The 6,366-nt window shown below is 40.8% G+C and overlaps 1 non-coding gene across 1 annotated transcript; it reads right to left on the minus strand.

The window, feature by feature from the left end:
* Positions 1-6,098: 6,098 nt before the first annotated feature.
* Positions 6,099-6,166, minus strand: LOC148038397 (small nucleolar RNA SNORD36). Its single transcript, XR_015690462.1, has one exon. It is a non-coding gene; the product is annotated as a small nucleolar RNA SNORD36 (small nucleolar RNA).
* Positions 6,167-6,366: the final 200 nt, after the last annotated feature.

Genomic DNA, 6,366 nt, shown 5'->3' on the forward strand with positions numbered 1-6,366 from the left:
TCATCCCTTTAGGAAACACTCCCTCTGTAAGATAATTCAACATTTGATCATACCAGTCCTCTGATCCAGTTGCCTGAATCTGAAACAGATCAGCATTAGGTAAATCATCTGAAATTCCTTCTGGAGGTTCCCCTGTCTCCAACATGCTCAAATAATCAGCAACCAGATGTTCTCTGCCTGGCCTATGAACAATAGTATAATCAAACTCCTGTAGCAGCAAAATCCATCTTGCCAATCTACCAGTTGGTTCAGGCTTGTTCACCAAATAAATGAGGGCTTGGTGATCCACATGAATAACAATAGGATTACCCAAAAGATAGTGTCTGAATTTTCTTAATGCAAATATTACACCCAAACATTCTCTTTCAGTCACAGAATAATTTCTCTCTGCTCCTGTCATCACTTTGGAGGCATAATAGACTGGTCTAAACCAACCTTTCTATTTCTCCTGCATGAGCACTGCTCCTACAGCTATATCAGAAGCATCTCCAAAGACATGGAATGGTAGACTCCAATCAGGAGGTTGCATAATAGGAGCCACCTGTAACATCTTTTTGAGTAATCTGAATGCTTTCTCCTGTTCTTTTGACCAAACAAACTGAACATCCTTCTTTGTTAGCTTAGTTAATGGAACATAGATATGAGACAAGTATTTCAAAAACCTACTATGCCACTTAATCTGTCCCACAAATCTGCTTAACTCCTTCAGATTAGTTGGTGCTTTAGCCTTCTGAATTGCTGCCACCTTTTTAGGATCCACCTACATTCCTTCTTCTGAAATGATATGGCCCAGTAAAATACCCCTTTTAACTGCAAATGCACATTTGGCAGGATTCAGGCTCAACCTGGCCATTCTGCATCTTTCAAAGCACAATCTGAGATGTTTCAGATGATCTTCTATCTTTCCAAAAACACTAAAGTCATCCAAAAATACCCTCATAAAAGTTGTCAAATATGGAGCAAAGACCTCTTGAACCCATTTCTGAAATGTGGGAGGAGCATTCTTCAACCCAAAGACCATGACATTACTTGCATAAACACCCCATTTTGTCACAAATGCTGTTTTCTCCCTATCTTCCACAGCCATAAGTATCTGATTGTAGCCACTAAAACCATCTAGAAAACTATACATCTGATGTCCTGCAATAGCATCCAGCAATGTGTCCTGAAATGGTAAAGGAAATGGATCTGTTACAGTTGCTGCATTGAGTTTCCTGTAATCAACACAGATCCTGAGTTTGCCATTCTTCTTAGGTACCACAACTATTGGTGACAACCAAGTAACTTTCTCCACAGGATAGATAAACCCCACTTTCAATAACTTGTCCAGTTCCTCCTTGACAGCTTTAGCATAATTAGGATTCATCCTATACCTTTGGGAGATAACAGGAACAGCATCCTTTTTCAAATTAATCCTGTGCATACAAAAGCTTGGATCTACACCCTTCATATCAGTATAAGTCCAGGCAAAAATATCCTTGAACTCCTTGAGTAATTTGCCTAAATCTATTTTAAACTGTCCCTGTGCATGGACACTGACTTTTACCATCTTAGGCTCCTGTTCAGAACCCAGATTCAGATCCTGTAGGTCATCTTCTTGTACCCTAGCTATTTTGGCCATTTGTTCCTCAAAAGCTTTCTCTGCCTGTAAGATCTACTGAATATGCATCTTCTCTTCCTCCTTAGACAGTTGTTTATTCAAAACTTCCTCCACGTCAGGGGCTTCCTGTTTAATTTGAACCTGTTTTTCAGAAACTGTAGATTTCCTCTGTTCCTTCAGGTTTTCCAAAATTCTGACAACATCAATGTCAAACACAGGTACAATTGATTCATTCACTTTGAGAAAAGCATCCTCTTCATCATCCTCTACTTCTCCAACCATGTTTATACCCTGTGCATACAAAGCTCTAGTGTCTTTTGCCAAAACAACACTAGGTACCATATTCAGATGAATTTTCTTCTTTCCCTTCTTGATTGTTACCCTTGCAGCACCCCAATCCTGTTTCACTTTAGCCTGCTTGAACCAAGGCCTTCCCAACAGAATTGGATAGGGACTATCCCCTTCATCCATCTTGAGCACTACAAAATTTACAGGAAAGGTCAAACCTGAAATTGTGATTTGCTGATTCCTGAGTATTCCAAGAGGTTGGATCCTTCTCTGATCAGCCATCTTCAATTGAAATGGAGCTTCTTCCAATTCAGGGAGATTAAGCTTTGTATACAGGAACTCAGGTAAAATATTCACACCTGACCCTCCATCCAAAAGTGCTCCCTGTATTTCCTGATTCTGATAAGTCACAGTGATTCTAGGAACTTTATAGTCCACATCCTCAACTTCAACTTGACATACATCAGACTCATCAGCCTGGTCATCCTCCTTAGCAAGGCTCTTAAGCACTTGTCTTTTAAATTCAGGCACTAGACTCAATATCTGATCCATAGTGACTGTGGTATTCTTCAGGACTTCTGCTGTTATCTGAGCCTCCTTGGCTTCCTGTTGCAGAATCTCCTCCTGAATATCCATCTGCTTGCCTGTCTTTTGACAATTCAAATCAATACTCTCCTTTTTCTGCTTTTTCTGAATCAGATTCAGACATTCCTGTCTGACTTGTTTCTATGTATCCCAAAAATGAGGGTTTTTCATCTCCTTATGAGAGACAACAGGGTCGGCAACATATGTGCCCTTGATCTGGTGACTACCAAAACTGGTGCTGCCTTTTCAGGAACACCTTCCATCTGCATACAGTTAGAACAATCACAATGATTCTGAAATAAACCATGCCCAGTTTTCTGATTCTCTTGCCACCTATCTTCAGAACTTTGCTTTGACTCTTCCACAATCACAACATTGGCATGTGGAGGTCTATTCTGCTGCACTTGTGCAGGCTGTCTCTGATTATTGTATCTGATAATGGGTATCCCCCTTTCTTCCCTATGCTTGCACCACAGAGGGCAATTTGGACCTTGCCTATGTCCTGTCTGATCACAGTAGGTATATGGATCTTCAGGTCCTTGCTGGTTGGGTGGCACCCAATTGTTCCTTCCTTGAAATCTTCTGGGGCCTTCCCCTCCTCTGTTCCTGTCTGGTTGCACAGCATTGGCAGCTGGTCAATTAGCTCTCTGTGCTGATGGTCCAGGATTTGACCTGTTATTAGGATTATACCAACAGTTTACATCTGTATGTCCCTGTTTCTGACAAGTGTTGCAATAGGGTCTCTCCTTTTTAGTGGAAGTAGAGATTCCCATACTCTTCAATGTTGCAGCAATCTGCTTGCTCAAATTTTGCACCTTGGCTTTGGACTTACCATTACCATTCTTATCCTTCCTTGTTTCGCTCCTGCCTTTATGTTTGTGCTTCCTCTTCTTTTTCCTGCTTTTAGTCTTCCTGTCCTCAGTATCAGAACCCTCTGAATCTGAGTCAGAATCCTCATCTTCTGAATCTGTGTCTGAGTCAGTCTCTGAATCTGAATCTGACTCTGTATCTGAGTCTGAATCACTGTCCTGTTTCTTCTTCTTTCTGTATTTAACACTTCCCAATCTTTTCTCTGCTCTTCTGGCAGCTGTCACCAATTCATTGAAGCCTCCTGCTCCCCCAGGGATGTCTGTACTTGCTACTGCAGTTCTGAGAGTGTCTCTCAAACCATTACAGAAATATTCCCCTAACATTTCATTAGTAGGTCTCTCTGCTGGTGCCAGCCTCCCATTCAAGTCCAGGAATTGCTGTGCATAATTCTCCACTAGGAGCCTCTTTTGTTTCATTGTTTTCAGTTTTTTCAGGAGATCAGTTGGAGTCTTCCACCTCCTGAATCTTGACAGAAAAGCTGTCTGCAAAGCTTGTGTGTTAGGAAAATGTGCTGCACCATACTGTATGAACCAGTTCATGGCCTTACCCTCCAGTGTGGCAGCAAATTGCTGCTTCTTCACATCATCCCCATACAATACTCCTAGTCCATTTGCCTCCCATTTTGTGCTAAATTGAGCTACATGGGCATCAGGGTCTTCTTTCTTGGATTCACCCTTGAATGTGGCAAATTTAACTCTGAGATTTGCTGGGTTAAGAGGTTGTGCCATTGTTCCTGGTAATACTGCTGCTACAGTCTGTTTTCTGACAATTGCTTTAGCCAATGGATGAAATGCTAACTTTCTCCTAGACTGTCTCTGAATCTATGTTAGTGCCAATGCACCCACAAATCTATTCCTATCTCTCTCTTCTGCCCCTGGGGTAAATGGTCCCTCCTGAACCTCATGTTGGTGGAAAGCCTCTTCAGTCCCCTGATATCTGACTTGGACCTGCCTGTTCTGTCTGGGCTTCTTGATCACTCAGATAACCCAAATCCAGGGTATCAACCTGACTTCCACTATTTGACCTTTGATGCTCCTTCTGTTTTTGCTTCTCTTCCTGTTCTAATTTGGCCTGTAACCTGGTATAATAAGGACCAAACCCCTCATCTCTGTATCTTTCAGCAGACATACACTACACATCTTCAGGCTTATCTGTCTTCAGTTCCAAGGTAAACAATACTCACAGCAGGCAGACACACCCATAGACTTTAGACCAAGGCCCCTTGCACTTTCTAGGTGCATTCCTCAAGTCATATGAATGTTGAAATCTGCATAAGCACTGTTCTCCCCAAAACCTTTCCCAGGCTATTTCCAGAGACTCCGTAGGGAACAACTTAAAATGTTTGAATTTTGCCTTCCACACTAGCCCTTTAACTTTTCAGACAAGGTCTCCAGGCAATTCAGGAAAATTAACTTTCAGAAATACCTGATTATACAATTCAATCTCCTCTTGCTCTGTTTTCCAGTAGTTGAATTCTTGCAGTAGGGCTTGGGAAAATTCTTCAAACTCCTCTTCCTCAGTGGTCCAATGCTTGAATTCCTCAAGCCAGGTTTCTATTGCCACCTATTTTCTGAAACTGAATTCCTGTACTGGCGCGGTTCATTCTTGGAGCCCCAAGAGGAACACCAAGGAAAAGGGAATTCTCTTGCAAGAAAATCTATCTTGTAACATCAACAAGCTTGTTTATCATGTTTCATATGATCACAATGAAGAAAAGAACACCAGGCACAACAAATCTTCATGCAGCATCATGTAAATCTCCCACGGTTTTTAATAGAATCAACCATATTCTTCAACATCTTCATAAAATCCATCAATAGAACAAAGAAAGCAAAGAAGTACACCATCTTTGAATGGAAATACATCACATAGTATTCATCTTCAATATCTTCATAGTCTTCTCTCTCAATCTCTCATATACAATCACTTTGTTTCAGTAGAATTGGCTATCTCTGACTCTCTCTCACACACTCCATCAATAATACATCATATCCTCACTATAATCTCTCAAAAATTACTCTCAATAATCACTCTTAGGTCGTGGATACCCCTCCCAAGAGGTATGTCTGATATGAAGGGTCACCAGAGCCACTACAGTGTCTCTTCATAGCTCACTACTGTCACTTCACTCTAGTCTTCTCTTGAGTCTTCAGCAGCTACTTCTTCCACTTCCTTCAGCTCTTTTGCACTTGTATTCACCTCTTTCCAAGGCTAGAAAACTTTCCCAAAGTCACACATACATTCCACAGAACACTTACAGAAGCATACAGAACAGTACCAGAACAGTTACAGTACAGAACAGAACAGAAACAGAACAGAAGCAGAAGCTCTACAGAAGACCTACAGAAGGTCATCAAAACCTCATAACTCACTCTTAAATCATTCCAAACTCTCACAAACCATTCAATAAACTTTCACAATATCTCATTCTTCATCAATCAATACTCTATCCCTCCTTACAGAAGACAATCAGAACAAAACAGACCAAAACAGAACAAAACAGAAGGTATACAGAACCATTCAGAACCTATCAGAACATCACAGAACCATCAACAAACATCATGATCTTCCAAAACACAATCAATATCATCCAAAACACTCTCAAACCACTTCCAAATCAACCAATCATCCCATAAAATCAACCATTCAGCTCTCAAAAACAACAAAAATCAGCCAAAAAACAAGTCATTTCAACACTCAACATATCCCCACACTTAATAAGGAAGCGTCCTCGCGACCCAGGAAAAAGGGAATACAAGTTCAGGGAAAAGCTCAACTTTGATCTTCAATATCTTTTCAAAAAGAATCCATCCACCACGACCCCAACTTATAACCTGTTTCTGATATAAAAATACAAAGAAAGGAAAACTCTTTTGAAATTAACACCTCTTATCAAACTAAAAATCACCACAATTTTGTAAAGGATATAAGAGTTTGCTTCTTCTTCTTCAGCATCAGCTTCAATTCTCCAACCACGACCCCATCTCTACAAATCTCCAAAACATAGCTCGTACACAAAATCC

The sequence above is a fragment of the Lygodium microphyllum genome, chromosome 3, assembly GCF_053477565.2.
Source record: "Lygodium microphyllum isolate KBCC chromosome 3, Lygodium_microphyllum_v1.1.10, whole genome shotgun sequence".
Classification (NCBI taxonomy): Eukaryota; Viridiplantae; Streptophyta; class Polypodiopsida; order Schizaeales; family Lygodiaceae; genus Lygodium; species Lygodium microphyllum.